This window comes from Mauremys reevesii, linkage group 5 (assembly GCF_016161935.1).
Source record: "Mauremys reevesii isolate NIE-2019 linkage group 5, ASM1616193v1, whole genome shotgun sequence".
In the NCBI taxonomy this organism is placed as follows: Eukaryota; Metazoa; Chordata; order Testudines; family Geoemydidae; genus Mauremys; species Mauremys reevesii.
In genome coordinates, this window is record NC_052627.1 from 86,100,789 (window position 1) to 86,124,369 (window position 23,581).

The window sequence follows — 23,581 nt, forward strand, 5'->3', positions numbered from 1 at the left end:
TCCATGGCCCTCATCTGCCACCGGCCTCAAAACAAATCCGGACAATCCCAACTCAGAAGGTTCATCTGATTTTAGTTGTCATATAACACAGAGCGGTATTTTTTTTTTTCATTTACAGAGGATCAAAAGCTTTGCATGTTAAAACCAACAACTTTAATTGTCCCTGGAAACTAATTGGAAGTCAGTATAGTTTTTGGAGCACCTTTGTGTGCTCCCTGAAAAACATTGCTATATACACAGGCAGCTGTTTTTTTGCACTAGTTAAACTCTTAAGTGATCTGCGATTGTATCCCAGCCCAGTGAGTCTGGAAGTAACAAATAGGCAAGTTTGCAGACACCCCTGATTTGGTCAACTTAATATATACTGTCTACACACATATGTCACACATCATTTGAAAGCTTATTATGTCTTCTGTAAGATAAAGTATGATACGGAGCTGTCAAGTGATAAGAGGGATAAACAATGACACCATCAACATGTTAAAATGATCACTTTGAAATATTTGCATTTGTTACTTTAATAACTCTATGTATTATTTTTAAGCCATACAATTGGATCTTTGTGACCTCAAAGCACAATCACAATCTAAAGGGTAAAACAAAATCTAATACATTTGTACAGGTATCATTGAAATGTAATAGTGATGGTGACATTTCTAGTCAACATCATTATCATCATCATGAACTCAGAGTGTGGGTTACCACACTCTTGATTGCCTTGGCATATACACAGTTCTGTGCAGGGAAGATTGTTCTGACTACACTCACAGTTGTTTGTGGCACAACCCTTACTGGCACAGGAACAAATAAAGGCCTGTAGAAGTTTAGATGCTGTTGGGCCACTGAACAATACAGGAAGTAGTTCGTTCACGTTTTTTCCATCCATGTTACAATGGTGATCCAATATCTGGTTTACCTATGTTTGAAGTTATCCAAATCTTTGTTTGTCAAGATGTTCTTTTGACGTTTTCTTTAAAACTGCCCTCACATGGTGGGAGTTTGGCCAGTGACTTGTTCTTTTTGTGGCTACATACACAAGCAATTCAGGTCTCTGTAGGTTTCCTGTTCTTTTTGCTCTGGTCATACAGCACTGCTACCAATTTCCTTGCTGCAGAAATTGCAGCTTGTCCATCATTTTCCCCAGTTTGGCAAGATCTCCAAAGCAGTAAGCTCCCTCTGTTTGGAGATTTAAACAGAATTTTTTCCCAATACCAAATAGGGGATGATACGGTCATATCCTGTTAATGCTTGTACAGCAGAAAGTATGTTGCAGAGTCAGGAGTGAGTGCACCAGAAATTGTATGCCTGGGGATTAAGTGATGCTTGTCAGTTGTGCTGGTAATATTGCCTTTTTTGATCCACATGTTATGTATAGGTTCTAATGTTTTGGAAAGCAGTGAACAGCAAAGACCAAAACATCCATATCAGATAACCCAATTACTATAGTTCCTGTCTCAACAAGAGAACCAAAAGACATATTGGCACATGCAGCATGCAGAAGCATCCTTGTGTCCACTTCTTCCTCAGTACTGCAGAAGCCTAGGGTTTCTTCAACACCTTTGCTGTGATTGACTTCACCACTGGAAAAGCCTACCCCAAGGAGGAGTGTTTTGTTGGGTTTGCTCCTAGATTGTCAGGTGCATTTTGAACCATATATTCATAGAGGAATTTTACAAGTGATTGCTTCTTGAATGCCATGTTTAGGAACCTTTACCAAACACCCGATATTTCTTGCATCCAACCTTAGATCCAGTCCAATTCTGTCTTTCTCCAGATTTACTATTGTCATATCTATCAAAGATTTTGATTACAAAATTAACTTCGTCATATCCTTTTAGGACCTGTCTCAAAAATACTCATCTAATTTGTATTCAGCCATGGCATCTGTGATGTACACTATAGTTTCTTTGTTGCATACCTTTGGGCTCATGAATTCTTTCAGATGGAGCTTCTAGCTGATGCCCTAATTCATCTTAGTCTGTTCTTTTCATTGTTCTGGGAGCACAGGAGAGGGGCACAGGTCCAATTGGGTGACCAAGAACAGTCACCATTGAAACATCATCTCGGCATCTTGCTAAGGACAGGGCACTGTGGGAAAACAATTTCTGGACTGATAGCTACTGTGTTTGTCCCTCCCTTGCCAGACTTAAATTTGGTGGTCTTGGCCATATTAGCAAATGTTTTGATGTCAGATTTCTTGACTGGGCTGAAGAAGCTACATATGCCTTCAGAATAACTGTGTACCAAAATTGTATGTTTTCAGTAGCATCTTGTGTACATCTGATATTTCATGCAGTCCACTAGATACGTTGATAAGCACCTCTGGATGTGAGTCAGGGTCAAATGGGTTTGTCATATTATTTATGAAATGCTTGGTAAGAGCTGTAACATGCTTTTTGTCCCTTGCCTCAGCACTGAATAGGAGCGGGGTGATGATGATAAAGTCCTCAACTCTCTCTCTCTCGTATAGGTTTTGCATGTTCCCTCAGGACGTTTTGTGAGGGTCCATCTGACGGGAGCTGGCTTTTTCTTGTCTATCCTACAATCCCACTGCTGCTCATTGAGTCTTTAACTATAGAAGCAGGTGAACATGATGCTTTCAGATCAGACTGAGTCTGTTTTCTTTCCTAAATTCAGTACAATTCTGACATGCCAAATTCAACTTGTTTGTGTATTTTGGAAAGCAACTCTTCTGAAAGGGTATAGGTGGCACATCATCTAAACTAGAAAACTCATCCAGTAGCCACCAATACAATTAATCTCTCCTGGCTTCTGCTGCCAGCATGAAACTAGGCCCCATATTCTTCATAGAGATATTATTGTGATATGATTATGGCATAACTATGATGTACTTTATGCAAGATGGGTCATGTGAGATCATTGAAAAGGTTGTGATTTACTGAATGATTATCCTGTTTGTATGCATGTATCATTTGGTATCTGAAGTTAAGAATACTGTCTATGCATCTATTATAAATGTGTTTACACCTGGGTCTGCCCACTGGGCAGAATGCAATCCGTTTAGATGGCTGGCTGGAAAGAACCATTAGGAAGAACTATGGGACTTGGAAGATGCCAATCTCCCACGAGGGAGCCTTCCTGAGGATGCTACAAACAGCCTCTGATTCATGGCGGCTATGACACTATGGGATTATGTGACCAAGTCACCTGGTACTGGACTCCATCATAGAATACCAGTGTTTTTCCATTGAAAGGGAGGAGACAAAGGGTTACCACCATATGCAAAAGCTATTTAAGGAAGGGGAGTGACATCATCTTGGTTCTCCTTCACTGACTTCCCAAAGGAGAGGTTTGGAAACTCCTGAGAAACAAGGACTGAACTTGGGGGGGGGGGGGTAGCTCAGTGTTTTGAGCATTGGCCTGCTAAACCCAGGGTTGTGAGTTCAATCCTTGAGGGGGCCACTTAGGAATCTGGGGCAAAAATTGGTCCTGCTAGTGAAGGCAGGGGACTGGACTCTATGACCTTTCAAGGTCCCTTCCAGTTCTAGGAGATTGGTACATCTCCAATTATTACCTATTAACTGGGGGGAAAGGGCTGAACCCAGGCTAGAGGGATTTTTAGCCTGTGGAAGGTATACCTGGGATTTTAAGCTGCAAGCAAGTGCAGCTTGCCTTCTAGAATCTCTGCAAACTGCCTAAACCAACAATTAGGGGGCAAATTGGCTACTCATATTTAATTTCTTTAGTATATCTAGCTTAGACTGTGTTTTTGTTTATTTGCTCAGTGATCTGCTTTGATTTGTTTGCTATCCCCTATAATCACTTAAAATCTATCTTTTGTAATTAATAACCTTATTTTTGTTTTCTCTAAAAAACAGTGTGAGACAACCCTAACTGGGGACAGAAAGCTGTTGCATATCGTCCTCCACATTGAGGGAAGGAGTGAATTTCATGAGCTTACGCTGTACAGTTCCCTGTGCAGCACAAGATGGTATAATTTTGGGTTTACCCTTCCAAGGGGTGTGTGCACTTGAGTAACTGAACAGTTTCTTAGATGAGCCTTCCCATGCAAAGCTGATCTCAGCATCTGTGTGGAGCTGCAGCTGGGTGTATCTCTACCTGTGTGTGTGCTGGAAGGCGCTTGAGAGCCTGTCACAGCAGTACAGTATAAAGGGAACACAGGCTCATGGGTCAGGCAGGCTCAGTGGTACCCCAGTTCCAAGTGGCACCCTGGTGGGAGTCTGTCACACCACCAATACAATTAATTTCTCCTGGCTTCTGCTGCCAGCATCAAAGAATTCTGTCCAGCACTGCATTCTTTGGATTTTCTTGAAAAATAACATTTTTCAGTTCTTGTGAAGTCTTTTTCTCTTTGCTCTTTTCTCTTTAAGAGGCTTGTATCCTCCATGTCTTCATATATGTAACTTCCTGTGGAGGTAAAATTCCCGAAATATATTGTTAGGATTACCACCACCACTTCCACCATTTTCATTTTGTACACACATACAGATTTGTGTGAAATTAGATCCATATGTTAATATGAAATTGCCATTTTTGTTTAGTGAGCACTTTGATTGAAGTTGTATATTGTCATTTCTAACACTAATTTTGACATAAGTGTCACTGAATTAAAAAGCTAATTTCTAGAATCGTTCAAAGACTACTACTGCATGCATAGGTAATTACAAATTAAAACCGTCTACCAGATAAACTAGATGCTGCACTGTATGTGCAAAAGCATGCAAATGGAGAAGCATTATATTAGTATTTCACACACATTTATATTAGCCCTCAAATTATGAGCACTAATAATAATCTGCTGGTCAGCAAATTTCCATTGAAAATATTGAAAAACTATTATCACTTGTGAGATACTTTAACATTTAAGAATGTGATGTGAAAACATTTCATTTCACTATATCACAAAATGTTGATTTTTCCCACATGCTAAACAGTTTCATCATTTCGTTAAAAAAAAAATTGCACATAAAAATACATTTTTTTCATACATTGTTGTTCTATAGCTTTGACCAAAACCCACCACCTTAAGGGTGTGGAAATCAGCTTAAACAGGAAAAACTATAGTCATAGTCATGTCACAGCATTTCTGGAACTATGCAAAAAATGACATTTGCATTTTGGGTACCATCTTGCCTACATTCTTATAGCACCACTTTCCAGCTCCACGTCATCCCTCCTCTAAATGTACATAAAATAAGTTTTCAAATGAGAAATGATGTGTGTGTTTATAAGATGGATACATTAAACTCCAAAAAGATGGCCCTTTTGGGGGGGAACTGCTGTACACCCATACATGTATAGGTATAGATAACTGAGAGAAGATCTGCAACAGGGGAAAATAGTCGCCAGGTCTAAATGAAAAATAGCATTCTTGGCCAAGAATGCTTATCAAGACTTCCAGAAATGGGGCATGGTCCAACAAGACCCCGTTGGTTGCACGCAATGGCAATAGAACACAGGAAAATTCCTCTGCCAAGAGGAGAGAGATTGCTTTTGGTTTTTTACCTGGCCATACAGCATCAAGTGCGTTTTATATAGACTGATCATAAGAAAGGTAACCTGACTCTTGGATAGTAGGAAAGCTGACAATCTGCATCATCTGGGTCAGAGCTGGGTGACATTGGCATATTGATGGCCGCCAACATAGCTTCCACTTCTTGCTGAGGTGGAGTAATTATGCCAACGGGAGAGTGCTCCCTCATTGGCATAGCGCATCTTCACCAGATGTGCTGTAGTGGCGCAGCTATGCTGATAGTGTTGTGTTGTAGATTTGTTCAGTGTTTTTGCTAGGAGGTTTAACAAAAGGATTTAGCAAAATAGCACAAGTTATACGTACTTTAACCAGGTGCCAACCTGGCATTGAATGGCAGCCTGCCTTTTTAGATGTCTGTATCCTCAATAAGTTTTAATAGCAGATCTTCCAGATATTAATAGTTTGTTTTTTTTCTCTGCTTTGTGATAGTTTTGAGAATCTTTGGGAAGATTGCAGTAACTCCAATGTTCTGAGGGGCTAATTGAACATTTTACATTCTCATTACAGAAATACAAAAGATAAAGAGTTTAGATGCAGTAACATATTTAAAAGTGGTGAGCATGATAGTCAAATTGTTCTGTCTTTTGGAGAAAGCTTTTCTGCTTGACACAACCATTTATTTGAATGACTGGGCAACTAGCCAAAATGTTGTAATATCACTGGTAGCATTTTTGTTCCAAACGTTGGATCTAATTTACATGGAATTACATTTATGATGTGGAGGAGTTGTTGGATGCCCTCTCTGCATGCAATTTTCAGGGCCTTTTTCAAAGTGACAAGTTAGAGGAATAGCTTAAAATATATTTAGGCTTGTATCTATATACATATATTTCTTGTATCTAACTTTTTCATTAATAAAAATAACATTCTACAGTTTAAATGTAGAAACTCTTATTTTAGTATATACTTTTCCATTATCTCAAAAAGTAATGGTAAAGTACCTAAATATACAGTTACCCCTGGACAATCTTTTTGTACCCTTTTAACACAATCGATATCACAATAGTATATTAGTCATTTATTATGTGGCCATTCAAACAGGAAAAAAAAAAGCAGCACAGTACAGGTGAAAAGTTACTTATTGAAATGTTCTGCAGTGAAAAAGATCACAGCAATGCAGAGCATCATTCTACACCTCTGATGTATCTTTTTTTTCCTTTTTGAAGCAGCAGTATGTGGTCATTATACACTTTGTTTTATAACCATAGGTAACAAGCACAAGAGATACAGTTAGAACAGAAGGATGTTTTGGTTCCAGATGGCTTACAGAATGTCTCTTCTCCCCCCCCCTTCTGCCCTCAACTAACTTTCACTTTTACTGTCTAGCTACCATATCTGCCTTAAATCCTGGTTCTAACTAAATGCACTTTAATTTAAATGTATCACTGGTAAGAGAGAGCATCTGTAGTGAGACATTTTTATCAGCTTTTGAAATCTTGTGCTATCAACACAGTAATTTGTTCCTGTGCTATCATACACATTGCTAGTGATTATTCTGAAAATTTGCTTGCCTCATACAGTGTCTGACAATAGAGCAGGGTGACTCTATACTTGTCATTTCCACTGGAGCCTAAATATATTTGACCTACTGCATACATGTGTAGCCCCCGGTCTTGTTCACTGGCCCCGTAGGAGGTTGTTCAAGATATGGGAAGCTCACCTTGCAACATTTTTACACAACTTTGGAAAACTGGGCCTGAGGCTCATTTGTGTGTTCTGCGTTGTGTATCAGTGTGTGTTCACCTCAGACCAGACCCACTCAGACAAACCACCAGGAATAAGGCTTTATTCAGTAAAGAACCATAGAACAGGATTACAGTCCAGTAGCCTCCTCTCTGCTAGCCTGCTACGTGCTCACAGCTCAGTCAGTGCTGAGACCTCCTGCTGGGAGAGCAGCGGGTACATTGTACAACACAAGCCTCATTACAAACATGTTCTAACTCCCACAATAACTGAACCCCAAAACAAACATGCCCATGTTCTCCTTTGTGTCATTTAAACTCCTCTCAGGGTGCTCTTTAAGCCCTTTTTAGTCCTACCTGTAAAGAACATAGAACGGGATTACAGTCCAGCAGCATCCTCTCTGCCCACTGTGTGCTCCCATCTTAGTCAGTGCTGACACCTCCTGCCCAGGGGAGGGGGGCAGTGGGTACATCATGGCAGGAACCAGGAAGTTCTCCCAACATGCCACAGTTTGTAATCCACAACTTGTAGTTCCCAGGGCTGCTGTTGAAGCACACTGGATCTTGGGCTACACATGCAACTAGAGGTTTCAGAGTAGCAGCCGTGTTAGTCTGTATCCACAAAAAGAACAGGAGTACTTGTGGCACCTTAGAGACTAACACATTTATTTGAGCATAGGTCCTCATCCGATGCTCAATGGAAAGACTCCCAGTGACTTGAAGGGACTTTGAGTCAGGCCCCTATTTATGATGTATGTTTGGAAGGTAATTTTGTTTGTTTTTCTTAAAGATATGATGGGATAGCTTTGGAGCACCTTTCTCTTTTGTTTGTTGTTTTTTCTCTTCTCTCTCTTCCTGCATTACTCTTGCCAATTTTTGGAATCTTTGTTGATTATTAATCCTCTGTTCCCAACACAGTAAAATTAAAATCCATCCAAGATGCAACTGGCTTGCCAAAGCAGATCTTTCACAGTAATTGATGACTAGAAGTACATGGTACCACCATCTGGTGTCAACAGAGCATCTTTTTCATAATCACTAATGTTAGTCAGACAGACACTTGTAATGTGGAATGTACACAGTGATGACATATTCTGTGGCAATTTCACAGTACTTGCAAATGAAGAAAAAATTCATAAGTATTAAACACACACACACACACACACACACACACACACACACACACACACACACACACAACCAGCTGTTAAGAGTCTCTTGTTTCTGCTGATGCAATACACATAACTTTGAAAATATTTGTTTTTTTTCAGGATATGTCTAAGACTTGAAAAATATTCATGAAAGCAGGAATTTTAGACAGGAAGTTAGTGAATGGATTTTTATTCTAACTTTTAATATTTATTTTCTAATAAAATCGTTCAATAATGGATATTCAGCTCAAGTTTCAATAGGTGCCATCTTAAATGTAAAATAAATCCTTAGGTCTATTTAAAATATGTTTTGTTTGAGAAAAAATAACTTGAGAGCACATGTTGCAGATAACAAAACTGGACTAACACAGTGTAAACTTTTTTTTATTAAGGATTATTTTACTGCCCTGAAATTCTCTGCATCCTTATTTGCTTTAATGTTGTATTGAATTCCGGTTATAAATACTTTTCAAAGTGCTAAAATGAGATTCTAATCAGGGTGGAGGTACAGATCATGGATTTAATGTGTGTGAGAAAGGGGGCGTGGAGAAGGAGAGGATGTTCGGGGGCGGTGTTCTGGACATTTTTGTCAGGAGGGGTGCAGAGAAAAAGGATTGTCTGGCTTTTTAACCCTCATTTTTCATCAGCCAAGCAACCTCATTAGCTTCTTCTCTATCACTCTGTCCATTTTCAAAGTATAAAACAGGACATGTTCTGGTAAATGGGGGGTTGAAAGTGGGAGGATCCTATTTACCTATCTGTGTCCCTTGTACTAACCCCTGTAGTGTTTTCTATCCTGTATCTGCTAGACCAGCAAGCATGTGCTTCCCCCCCCATTCCCCCAAAAAAACACCTCCAAGTCTTATCTTATTGCTCGATTATTGCTTTTCTCTTTGTATCTCCACTCTGTTCCTCCTGGGTTGGCTGTCCTTGTGTTCTATTGGTGATATCATCCTTTTTCTCATCATGATAAGCAGTACTGACTTTTCAGAGGGGCCTTGTAATCTCCGTTTCCTCACCCCTTGATTTTTCCCTTGCAGAATAAGTGTAAACAAAAGCTTGGCTCCAGGGGAATCATTTTAAGGGGCAAAATGTTGCACCCACTTATAAGGACCTCACCTAAGGAAGCAGTTTGATACTAAAGAATGCTGCTGCTGCTCTGGGGTGATTACTTCATAGTGAAAGGAGAGCTAATTTCAACAATGTGTTTTGTCTTACTACTTTTGAGTTGATGGTATTTGCAGTTTTGGTATGCTGGCTAGCTGAAAACAAACTGCAGGTCTCTCCCCAAAAGATGTACTCCTCTCCCCTCTTTTAGAGCGTCTGTTTTGGATCCTGGCTCTGCCACATTCACTCATGGATCTGCTCACTTTTTCTCTCTACCATCTTCCCCTTTTTCTACTCTTGCTCTCAATCCCTAGTTCCTTTCCACATACTCTGCTACTCTGTCATGTCGAGAAGATGTACATTAATGCAGTTAAGATAGTTATTTTCAAATTATACCTTCAATATTTTTCTCTCCAACTCTCCTTTCCATCATTATCTACTCTCACCCATTCTTACCCTCTTGTTCCTTATGCCCCTTCTTTTTTTCTTCTTTCCTTTATACTCTTCCCTCTGTCCTTTAACTCACTCACTTGGTCTTCTGGGAATGTGTGCAAAGGGTTCAAGTGAGTGAATGGATCAGAGTGAACCTGCAAATGTGGGATTTCTAGTATACTTAATCCAGCTGCAGATTCTCACATGGATATCCTCCATGCTCTTTACTCTGTGTACTGCAACAATAAACGAGACTCAGTCTAAGCACTCTAATATAATCCATTTTTATTGCTATACACTCAAATAATAGTCATTAAAGCTAGGAATAGAAACTTTGAACTCTTTCAGTCCAATAAAATGTTGCTATTGTTTCACTGCTGGTAGAAAGACATAAATTGTATCATAGTCATGACACTATTATTGCAAAACATCTGTGTGGTTTGTAAACTAACAAAGTATACATACATTTTGCTCATCAGTAAAATGTGCAATAAATGTTGAAATTGACATCATAAATAAATATAATGATATATTTGTATTCAAGGACAGGCTTAGGACAAACTCCAATGCTTATTGCAGCAAAAGGAACAAGGATGGAAAATGATTCTGTACAACTTGTCTATGTAGCCTTTAAAAATTTTCCTTCATTGACAACATTCTCATTTTATCTGTTTCAAGACTGGGGAAAAGTCAGATGGGAAAATACAAATTTTGCTTTGTTATAAGCTTTTATTTGCAAAGCTAGACTGCCAGCATTCTGCTTTTCTTTTTTGGTAAATTTATTTATGGTATTAACATAAGGAAATAAATAGTCCACATGTAAGATAATACAAAGCTAAGTAATCCAAAGTAAAGCATTGTTAACTTGAAATATGTTGTATCCAGCTGTGAATTTTTTTATTTTTTTATTTTTATTTTTTTACTGTACCATTTAACTCTAATCATTTATTTTAAAGACTACCTTTACAAAGCTAGTCTAATTTGGTTTTATGTGAAGTCCTCTTCAGTGATGAGTGGGACCAGTTTAATCTCTACAATTTGTGAGCAGATAGGCAGCCCCATACATGGAGGTTTTGGCCATTGGATCCATGTGAGCTCAGCTCCAATAACACTTGCTCCATCTACACACATTTGGACTCTGTGTGGGGTCCCCTTTATTGCCCAAGAGATCTCTGAAGGACTTTCTTTGGAGCCAACCCATTGGCTACTCACTTCCGCATAGCCATGCTGCAGAACTTAATTAGAAAAGTTTCTTTCATTCAAGGCCAGAAGGGAGCGCTGTGATAATCTAGTTTGATCTCCTCTGTAAAACAGGTCATACAACTTCCCTGAAATAATTTCTGTTTGCACCAGAGCATACATTTAAGGGGAAAAACTCCAATCTTAATTTAAAAATTTCCAGTGAAGGAGAAGAGGGCTTTGCATGAGCCCTCTTTGCGTGGATGAATTTCATTCCATTAGAGTTTTAAAAAATTATTTGGAAAATGAGGAACAAACAGAGAACCACTAATTAGAAATTTGGCTATGCAATATACATAACATTCAGTTAACAAAATTCCCCATTGCGTATGTTCATATGATGCAGTGTGAGGGGATAGAAAAGTTCACAATTGTATTTAAATCAAATATGAACTTGCGGAAAATACCATCTTCTGCATACTGTTACTAGTCCTCTTGTAAAATTTTCATAATACTTTATTCAAAACCAAGAGATTGGCCACTGTACACCAATACACAATACAATTATCCATCTACAAAAGACACCCATGAACATTTTATGTAGACTGGGGGAGGCATCACAGAAATATAAGTATAATTAGCATCTTCAAAATGTTAATATACTATGTAGTATTTCTTTATGGAAAAATAAATCATTATGGTCTCTCAGATATGGTTGTACAGTGAATATTGTTAAATGTTGACTTTTTAATTATGAGAATTGTACTCTTACTGTACTCTGAAGAAGACACAACCCGAGCTCATTTGTATTGAACTGCAATATCATTCCAGGATATAAACCCTGGTCATGGTATCAGACATGAACTCATTACATTACTTGAAGGTGTTATACTCAGTGGTGAGCTGGAGCAGGTTCCCAAGAACCGGTTGCTAAAATTAGACCTCCGTGGAGAACCGGTTGTTAAAGGGCCAGGGAGTAGGCAAAGAACTCCGGTCCATGGGCCGGACCATCCTGTTGCTCCCAGGATTCCCAGCTGGGGAGGCTGAGGCTCCCCCGGCCCTTCCCCCGCTTCCCCCCAGCTGCAGTGTGGCCAGCCACTGGCATCAGCTGGGCAGCTCAGCTGAGCTCAGGAGTCGTCCTACTGCTTTGAGCTGCCGGCACGGTAAGTGGGGAGGGGGCTGCAAGCTCTAGGCAATTTGTCCCAAGCCCTGCAGGGGCCCCCGGCCCCACAAGTATGTCTCCCCCTGCCCCAGCCCCTCCCCCACTCCCCCCCTCTTAAATCAGAACTTTTTATAGGGAACCAGTTGTTAAGATTTTGGCAGCTCATCATTGGTTGTACTGAAAACATTTAATGTGGTTTTAAGCTACATGAGTTTTTTTTTTCCTTAAGATTTTCTCTCTGCAGCTCCCTTTGGCCTAGAGTCCAGGAAAGTACTTAAGTATGTGATAAATAATTTCACTGACTGACTTCAAAGGGATTATGTAAACACTTAGGCAGTGTTCTTGTACCTTCCTGAATTGGGGCCTCCTCAGTAAAATTGCTGCAGTGGGTGGTGCCTTTTTTTTTTTTTTTTTTTTTTTTGATGCTCCCCCTGTTCCCTCCACCTGGCTATGCCACTACCTATATGTCACAAAGCTGGCTTCCCTTACAGCAAACTAGACTTTTTTTCATTAGTAGATACACTGTTTCCTTGATGAAGTACATTGCATATACTTCAACAGAAAGCAATAAGTTTCAAGACAAACAAGATTGTGTTACTACAAATAATGTCACAATGGAAAATTATTATTTTAAATAATCATTTAAAAGTTAGGGAAAAGATGTTATATCAAACTTGACAAATGCAGAATTTTACTTCCCACAGGGTAATCAATTTAATATGTATTTAAGTTAATTGATGATCCTTAATATTCCACTATAACCAATGTAAGTCCTTCAGGTAACCACCTAAATATATTAAAAGGCCAATTCCATTAATATTATTTAGAAAGTTGAAATGTTTTTATCAATGCTTCTAATCAACTAAATTATTTTTTCCTTAAGCACGTTTTTTTTCTTTCTAAATTTTGGAAATCCCTGCAGACTGATATTGTCAACCTTACCTACAGTAAGTAATACCTAACTATACCGGTAGTCTAGAGAAAAACAATGGGACTAGTCATCAAGTGACTTACTACCCAGTGTGAGCAAGGGTAGCTGAATTGGGCCCTGTGTGACTCAGTCTTTTAAGTGCACATAATTAAGATATGTTTTAACTTGAAAGTGTGAGTTCAGTTCTTAAGAATGGTTCCAGTTGGGGTAGCTCAGTCCCCATGCCTGTTCAGTCCTTGGTTCTCAGTAAAAGTGAATAATTTAATTCTTCTGCTGAGAGCTAGTTTTCAGTAGTGTGATGTCCACTCCTTAATTTGAGGGATATAAAACATAAGGCAAAGTATGACTGAAATATATATTAGAGAGTTAGTTGAAAATGGCTATTGAAACTGTTTTTGATTGGAAATTGGGGTTTCTATTAAATGATTTTCTTTGTCTGTTTTCTGCAGAAAGTGTAATTTATTAAGAATAATTCCACTGGGAATGCAACGAGAAGCGGAGCCGGAACCGTAGATGCAGCTTGCTCGCTGCTCCAGAGAAGAGGCAGGGATGGGGCCTTGGGAAAGGAGGGTGGAATCAGGGCAATGTCCCTTCTAGCCCCCTGCTGTGAGCTGCTTAGGGCAGGGGGCTGGGAGTGTGGGCTGCAGTTGTGGGGATGCTCCCAGCCCCCTGCCCCACACCTCCCCGGGCCCTTCCCTGACCCCTACACCCATCTCACACACACCCAGCCCCCACTCCCCTGACTCTGGCATCCTCCTCACACACCCCCAGGCCCCTGTTCTGATTCTTGCACCCCCCACATCCCCACCCTGAGCACCAAACAAAAACCCCTGCACCCCGCCACACACATTCCCACCTGCACCCTCATACCAAATGGGAGCTGCCCAGGTAAGCGCTCCACACCCAACCTCCTGCCCCAACCCTGAGCCCCCTCCCTCATTCTAGCTCCTGGCCAGACCCTACACCTCAATCCCCAGACTGCCCCATACTTCTTGCATTAGTATACAGACATCTAAGATACTAATTTGATTTATACTGTATATTGTTTAGAAAAATACATGCTGAGGAGTCAGATTAGTATTCAGGATGTGGTTTATGTAAACATTATGCTATTAATTCTGATATGGAAAATACCCACAAAAGGAGACCTCTTTAACAGGATGGACACAATGCTCAAAAATGGGAAGAGAATATATGCTAACTAATGTAACCTTATGGTACAGGTCTGAACTGGGCATGGTCTAACTCAGTGGCTCTCAGCCTTTCCAGACTTCTGTATCCCTTTCAGGAGTCTCCTTTGTCTTGTGTACTCCCAAGTTTCATCTCACTTAAAAACTACTTGCTTACAAAATCAGACCTACAAATACAAAAATGTCACAAAACATTTATTTATTGAAAAATTACTTACTTTCTCATTTTACCATATCAATTATTAAATCAATTGGAATTAAATATTGGACTTGCATTTCAGTGTATAGTATATAGAGCAGTATAAACAAGTAATTGTCTGTGTGCAATTTTAGTTTGTATTGAATTCGTTAGTGCTTTTTATGTAGCCTGTTGTAAAACTAGCCAAATATCTAGACAAGTTTCTATACCCCTGGAAGACCTCTGTTTACCCATAGGGGTACAAGTACTCCTGGTCTAACTCCTCTTAAATTCAGTGGGGTTCTCTTTATTTTCACTGATTTCAGTGAATGCTGGACTGGACCCCTGTTACATGGACTATATAATTAAGTAACTGAACACTTCAGAATAGGTCCAAGTAGATTCTCTCACTGGATTAGACTGTGGCTAAATGACCTTCCCTGGTTAATAGGTGACACATACCTGCACCAGAGGGAAAGAATTATCCATTAAAGATGAACGAATGTTATCCTTGGTCTCACCTTGTTCCAGGGGTTAGTAATCTACTATTGACAGTAACTGGAAGGAGATCATCTGGGTGGATCCAAGGTCCAGGAAGTGTGGAAGAGGGTGGATTTTGTGACATACCACAACGACATGCAATACCTTTGGGGACCAGATTGTATTTAGTTTATGTATCACTGTGGGCCAGGGATTGTATGCAACTCCAGGGGGGGATTATTGCAGCTTCTCCAGGAACTGTGTGTGTGTGTGTGTGTGTAGGGGGTGGTGATGAGAGGGGGTGATTAAGATGACTCAGCTAGGTTGTAAAAGCCTCCAGAAAGGAATTGCCCCCTGGGGAAGCTTGAATGTACTGGGTCAGACTGGTTCCAGAGACTAACAGGCAAATCAAGTGCCCTTTTTTTGGCTATAAAAAGGCTGGATTTAAACTGACTCAGGACCTTCCTTCTGATCCAGCAAACAGACAAGAAAACCTTCTGTTTGCTGGATCAAACAGGGCCCCAACCCTTGTGGAAGGTCAGGCAAGACTGGCTTGCCAAAATGTGCAGTAACATGTAAATACTGGCAATACACTATTCATAGCCTGTGGAAAGAAAGCAAAGCAGAGGAACTACCCTTTGGCTAGACTGGTTTGCTTGGATATCAGTGTTAGGAAGGGATCTATGCAATATTAACCCTACCCTGGTCAGAAGGGAGTGGGTCAAGAGTCCCTTCCTAGAGACTGATTATAGCTGGAGACCTGATTCTGACTGGATACTCCTGGAATGGACTATGGGGCGGGGGTGGGGGAGGAGAGGGAACATGCCTCCGGGGCATGTGTCATTGGACACTGTCGGAAGACCAGGTACTGGGCTAGATGCACCTTTGGTCTGACCCAGTATGGCTGTTCTTATGTAGAGGTGCAGTTACCCTGCTTTTGCAGCAGTATGTCTACACAGTCTAGGTCATGATCTGGCTTACTATGGCTACGGTTTAATTATTAAATTGTGTTACTGTTTGCTTTATTTCCCCCACTTAATTGAAATATAAAACTTTGTTTTTAGTGTTTGGTGTTTAGTGCGGCTCACAGGTTGCCCACCACTGGTGTAGATGGATGTACAAAACTTTCAAAGAACATCTCATATTGCAGTACAAAGGTTTTTATTCATCTTGCCTATCTCTTAGATACTCTGGAATATATATTTCCTTTGTCTTGCAAAGCAGCAAAAGCAAAATGCAATGATAAAAGGCAGAGAGAGAGGCCGATCAGCCTGAAAGAATAAACAGCCAGTTTTTGTTTCTATAACTAGGCCTACTCTGGAAAAAGACCACACATTGAAAGTATAGTTACAATAATTCAAGCTTGCTCGGATAATAGACTGCTATAGAAAATCTTAAAATAGGTAACAGCTGAATAAATAATGAATTTTAAGATCCGTGACAAAACTTTTCAAACATGGGGTGTGCTGGGGACACATTCATAATTAGATACCAGTATAAAATATTTTGACTATAAAAGCACCCACAGCTCCCACTAGCTGCAGTGTGAATTGTAGATGCTTAGCAGCTTTGAAAATTTTTGTGATTTTTTTTTTTATCTGCCTAAAACTTTATACACTTGTCCAAATCTGGATCCTATTTTCTCTTTGGTTGATTTTTATGTATTTTACTTGCTATTTTATTATATATATTAATTAAAAACAGTTTTTTCTTGAAAATGTTCTTTTAAACAGCATTAAAACCACTAGACAATATGTTTCTTATACATTATCATAGTTTAAAACCATATTGTCTTATAAAATGAAATTCAACTATCCCATACAAAGTGTATCGTTTGATCGGAACTAAATTTTGTGATTTACAGTCACCTAAATTCCATGATTCTTATTTAAAAGTTTAATCATAGTGGTTGGTCTACCTCTACTCCTAAGGCAATGCAGCTATGCATAACTGTACTATGGGCTTAGAAGAAATCTCTCCATCTAGCTTTATTCAAATAGTAAATATTCCATCAAATTGTATATTTGTAATCAAATTTTGATTATTTCCACATTAAAAATATAATTCTTATGGATCATACTTTAAAATAAAAGAAACATTTTATGACTGGTACTAAATGCATAAACCAAGTGTTTCTGGTACAATAACTCAGTTATTTATGTTAATTATGGTAGTAATTATCTAATTAGTCTTCATACTTGACACCCCATTAATATGAATGGGCAAACTTCACACCTCACTCAGTGGTATTGTTTGTATATTAGACTACAGATTCAACAAAACTGCTATAATTTACCTAACTTTTTGTTGTCAAGGCTACTTTACTTCAGCAACTAGACAATGAACTCTGAACTGTCTTTTTTTTTTTTTTAAATCTACATTCTGAAGGATACAATATATAGTCAGCAAATGTCACATTTTTTTCTCCAACTCCATTCTGGATCCCCGCTAATCTGACTTCACTCCACTAAAACTGCTCTCACCAAAGTTTCTCGTTAACTCTTCCGGGCTAAAATTTATAGCTTGCTCTCCATCTTCATCTATCTTCTCCTGGTTCTTCTCCTTAATTCTGATTATTCCTTCATTATCTTACAGTGAGTCCTCCTTCCCTCACCTGTTCCCTGGAGGGATCCAGTTTTCCTTTGTGTTTCTGTGGATGATCTCATTCACATTTACATGGCTTCAAGAACTGTTTGCAGTTGTTGTCTCTCAAATCTAACTTTCCACTTTTGACTTTTTTTCTATCAGTCCAATACTGTATTTTAACCTCTCACTCTAACATCTTCGTTTTGGATACCTTTCTGTCATCTTAAACATATTTGGCCACCTCTGTTCATCGTTCTTTTTTTCCCCTTTCAAACCATCTCTTTTCTTCTTTTCTTTGCACATTCATGCTATACAAATGGTGCCACTTTTTCTCTCTAACATTTCTAAAATCCAAACGTTGCTTTCTGACCACACTTTCCTCCTGGTGCTCATCTTTTCACATCTTTACTACTGCAGTCTACTCTTTTTGCTCTGACACCCCCCACACACACCCAATACCCTCATCCCCCACCTCCAGACCACAGATGGTACAGCTTCTAATATCATTTTACCTTGTCCTTAACTTCAGCCCTGTCAACCCACTCTTTTTATCTCTCCATTGGCTTGTCTCTTACCTTATCAAATTAAAGGTTCTTCTCCCCACCTTCAGTGAAATTCACAACTCTGCCCCTCCCTATTTATCTGCTTATGTGTGTCAATAGTTTACCCATCATTCTAGCCCTAACCACCTCTTTCCCCCCCTTCCTTTCAGTAGTATTTCTATTTCTTTCAACATCACCCCTTCTGCACAAAACACACTCTGAAGTAGTTCATAAGTTTACTATCTTCACCTTAAAATTCCTTTGGAATATCTGCTTCTGTCAAAATACATGTAATAAATTGCTGACTAATACCTAGTTGTTAAATAGAAGGCCAGTGGATATGGCTAGTACCTTTTTTAAGGTACTTTGCTCTCCCATCCCTCAACACCCCCCCCCCCTTTGTATGTTGCTTGTTTTCTTAGACTGTGAGCTCTTTAAGGTAGAAACTGCCTTGTTATATACTTGGAAAGCAACTACCACATTATTAATAATAAGAGAGACCCCTTAAACCCTTGCAATTCATGATTTCCTTGTTCACCGATTCCCTATTGTCCCTACTCAAATGTGCCAAACTGATGATTGTCTTTTATTTTTATGATAAAAATTAAAACCATCATATAAAACTTGAGTTACAAGATTTATTAACTTTTTTTCCACACAAGTCAAATGTTGGGCCAATTAACTTTGTATAGTCTGTTTTAAAAGGAACTAAATGACTGGTGTATCTGTATTGTTACCATTGATATTCTGCACTTTTGTTTGTCGGATATCTAGACAGAATCCATACTAGGTTCATTTGGTCATTTCCTTAATGTTTTTAAAACTATTTCCCATCCTTTGTACATAAAGTACAATACAGGATCAATTAAGGCAGACTGCTATCTCCTTTTAACTCCATTAGCAGTGCTTAAACCTCCCTACATTTAGCAAAGCATTTTTAAATAACCTCCTGACTTGGAAAACAGGAGTCATAGCTCACTCGTGTTGTTTGCTTTGTGTAATGGTGTGTATAAAATGGCTTATCTAACAAAAGTAAAGAATATTAACCTGGAATTATAAAAAGTTTTTATTGCTTGAAGGAATTAAATCTTTTTTTGCCCTTAGAAAGACCTTTTTGCTTGTTTTAATCTTTAAGATTCATTTTAGATATTCAATCATATACACTAAACCCATTTAACAATTCCTTTAAGAGCATCTGTGCTCACTTACTTACAGCTCCAGACTTCAAAAATTCCTGAATGTTGGTATTAAAAGCTTGATTGACTCCATGAACTGATTATTCACTTTGTTGCATTTTCAAGAGCAGAAACATTTGTCATAATAAAGAAAAATGTCTTCAAAGTGTCTCAGTCCCATTTCATAGGCTCCAGTAAATTAGACTTCCTTTCCTTCCCAACAACTTTCAATAAAATTGTAACTTAGGACTTTATTCACCTTGACATAGTCATTCAAATGCACCAAAATTATTGCAAGATCATCTCAGTGGCAGCATATAATAAATGTTTTGTTTCCCTATTTCTGAGGTTTAATATTCTTTGTTTTTTGAATTTCCGGTGTAGAACTGATATGTGGTATAGAAAAATCACTAAGCCAACAACATCAGAATATTACTAACAGTGGTGTTAGCAGTAAGAAAAAACAAGTCTAGTTAGGCGCTGGGTTTTGAAGTGCCAGAGGGAACTGGAGTCAACATCAGAGAAAGGAAAAAGGGGGCCTCTGATAGATAGATATAGATATAGATATATAGATATAGATATAGATATAGATATATATAGTACAGACAGAAGGGGGAAACTGGTCTTTAAAAATTATATCTTACATTTTTATGCAGTGCTGTTGTATCCATGTTGGTCCCGGGATATGCGACAAAGTGGGTGAGGTAAATCTTTTATTGGACCAACTTCTGTTGGTGAAAGAGACATTATTTCAACCTACACAGAGCTCTTCTTCAGGTCTGGAAAAGGTAATCAGTTTGTCACTGCTAAATACAATCTGTTCCACTCTGTATTTAGCTGTGATACTCTGATTACCTTTCCCAGACCTGAAGAAGAGTTCTGTGTAGCTCAAAAGTTTCTTTCACCCACAGACATGGTCCAGTAAAAGATATTAACTTACCCTTCTTTTGTTTCTACGTGTTGAAGCGAATTTAACTGTCCCACAGAACAAAAGATTATGGGACTGAGGCTTCATGCTCCCAATACAGTGAAGAGTGTGAATGGAGAGAAGTAATTCTGCCAAGCAAGAAAAATTGGTAATCAATTTCCATGCCTGCCAAACATGCTGATTTGTTCCACTCACACTACTGTGTTGCTATGTTGTTTGATAAAACTCACCTAGTGGAATTTGAGAGCATAAAAGTGGGATACCAGGGAGTATAAATCAACCAATATTGCTGCAGCCAGTGACTTAGTATTTCTTTTAGATTTTGGATCAAATCTTGATTCAATATATTATGTTGGTCTTTGAGGTGGTGCAGATAGAAATGGCATCTAATCTAAAATTCTGAAGACAAGTACTAGAAAATTATGTCCTTGGGAAGTGAGTTGTATTCCTCCTTTTTCTTCGGTGGCATTAAGACTTGTTTTGACAAATGGCTAAGCTGTCTGTGTATAAATGTAGCCTTGGATATATTTCAAAATCTAATGTCAAGCCCCTTTAATCCTTGATCACTTCAGAGTTTAATCTACACAAACCTCTTTAAAAAAAATCTTCTTTTCTTCAAGAGCCAGCTCTGAAAGACCAAATTTTTAATCTAACAGGTCACTTACTTTCTACAGAAGTACATCTGAGGTGGATATGATTTTTTTTTACTCCAGTTAACATAAAAATAATAGCTTCATATTATGCTAGTAAATTAGATTAATGAAAGGCTTCATGTCATTTCTCTGACAAAGTAAATAATAAAATCTCCGGAGGACTCCTGTAAATAAAGTGATGCAGCAGACCATACATCTTACTGATTGACTCTAAAGTTGACTAGTTGTGTAATGTATTTTAGTGCCCTTTAAAATGTTTTACATTGCACAAAGGGGATTTACTCTAGTGGTCTCTCAGTTATTAATTTGCATTTTTCAGACTGATTCTTATCACTTTCCATATAATGAATAATTTTGCTAGATAGTACCAACCAACCATCTATGTCTTCATGACTGTAATAATAAACACCATGGCTTACGTGAAGCTTCCCTGTGGCCAAGTGGGTGGAGATTGAAAACTATACATCCCTATCACTTCAACTAAAGGAGTATTTATTTCAGCTCCTAGCAGTACCGGGCAAATGACATAAGAGTTGTTCTGACTGTACCCAGTATAGGGCGGTGGTATTCATATATATACAACCTAATTTTTTAAATGAACTTTAGCCACCAGCTTCTTTCCCATTGGATATCCTGTCTCTCTTTCCACATTGACTGTCTCTAGAAGTGACTTACACACTTTCACCTCCACTGTATCTTACTCATGGCTGGCTGCCTACTTTGTGCCCTTTCTGCACTTCAGAGTGAAGTGTTCTAATCCACACTCCCAAATCTTATCTTTGAGAACAGTAATATAAATTGCCTGAGTCCTAATCTTTTCTCTACAGCTTCCACAAAATATCTTCATTAGAGTGGATATTTCATATTGGCTTTCACTTTACCCTCATTTCCGCTCCCCTCCTTCCCCACCCCCTCCGCTTGACTCACTCTCTGTTCAGAAAGCAGTGGGACCCAAAATCTTCATTTTATCTTCCTGGTGCTGCTCTTGCCACATATTTCAATCTGAGACCAAGTGCATCTGGTTTTCTTAACTGTGTGATATAGACTGAGGGGGCGGGACTGCCCAGGGTCAGGTTGATCACCTCACCAGAGGGCCTGGCTGCTGCCAGAATTTACCAGGGTTGAGGCAGCCAGTAGAAGTAGATCCTGGCCAACACCAAAAGATTGTCTCAAAGCCCAGCTTCTGATGCAAGCTGCCTCAAGTGCGTGCCAAAAAAAAAGAAAAAAAAAAAAACAGAAAAAAACCAGAACCCTGAGCTGATCATTTTGTCCAGAACTAGATTTTATTTTAAAATTAAAAGTCTCTCAAACTTACAAACAAGGGGGCTGATTATGCAAATCCTTTCTGCTAGAAGCAGTAATCCCCTTGAAATCAACAATTGTCTGATCAACTGCTTGCACTGTTGAACTATTATGGCCTCCATAAATCATAAAAGGTGTAATAATGGATCTCATATTGACTTCCAAAACTGAAGCAATGATTTGAAATCACACTATATACTCTTACCATATACAAAATATTATATTTCAAATGTTAAGAGAAAAGATTAATTTTATGTGACCTTACACCTTTTTATTGGTCTCACTCTCCTCCAGGTACCAACAACCATTGAAATGGCTGAAGTTTTTGAATTTAAGGTTTGATAAAATGAAAATAACGTACCGTGGAGCATGAATGGGAACTAAATAACCCAAGAGTTCACATTCAACAGTAACACTGGTAGACAGGCCTCTGATCCCAGACCAAAGTTTTCACAGGTAAAATCAGACAACAGTAAATATGTAATAATTACTTATTTTCCATTTCCCCTCTCCCACCAACATATTTTCTGAGAGGTTTTCAAGTATTTAAAATGAGAAATTACAACAACACTATCCTTCTCCTGTCTCAATTCTAGTCCAGGGCATGCATTAGGCATAGCACTCAAGCATTTGCCTCTTCCCTCACATACTTCTGTAGGTCAGCTGGATCTTATGCATACAGCAGGGCTACAGGGACTGGGAAGGATTTTCCAGTATTTTGCACTGGGCACTAGCATGGAGGGCAGGCAGACTGTATAACTGCTGAAGGTGAACAGGCTTTCCCCAATTAACCCCAAATCTTCTGCCCTTTCCTCAAATAAGCCCTTATACTCTAATCCCACAGTCTGCTCCTGACTTCTTCAATACTATGTTCCCACCCTGGCTTCTCCAGGCTCCCAGAACACCCATGCTGGCCCTGGATCCACCTTCTTTCTCCCTCTGATTCTGCCAACTGCAAGAGAGAGGCTTCTGCCTGTACCCACTTCCCACTGCTTATGAGCAGCCTGAGGGGAAAATAAGTGGTTATCTCTCTCAATTGTTTGAGAGATCACATATGGACAAAACTTAGCAGCTATTCCAGCCTATAGGAGAAAAAGAATGAGAGAAAACAATCTTACTGGAGGAATCCCAGGTCCGTCTTACACACAGGAATATGAGGCCTGTGTTAATTCTTATCTCTTTGGATACTGATTTCCATAGTCTAGGTCTAGCACTTGTGTATATTCTGCCACAAACATTCAGGAGCCCTCCTCAGGTCTGGTTTCCTGTAGCATTTAATTACAGAATCTTGCAGTAGATCTATTTAACAACACAGTTAGTGAATTTAAAAATAAGGTAGAGAAAGGCCTTAACTCTCAACAAGTAATAAAATTGAATTTGTCAAGTAC

At 39.0% G+C, this 23,581-nt stretch overlaps 1 protein-coding gene across 6 annotated transcripts in view; it reads left to right on the forward strand.

The window, feature by feature from the left end:
- The window catches only part of SGCZ (sarcoglycan zeta), a 491,213-nt gene that overhangs the window by 260,550 nt on the left and 207,082 nt on the right, over positions 1-23,581 (forward strand). The window contains exon 1 of one of the 6 annotated variants that reach the window (XM_039542318.1): positions 22,514-22,649. The exons of the other annotated variants lie outside the window; for them this stretch is intronic. The gene's annotated coding sequence lies outside the window, so the exon portion shown is untranslated. Of the gene's footprint in view, positions 1-22,513; positions 22,650-23,581 lie in introns of those variants that run through there. 6 annotated transcript variants of the gene reach the window in all.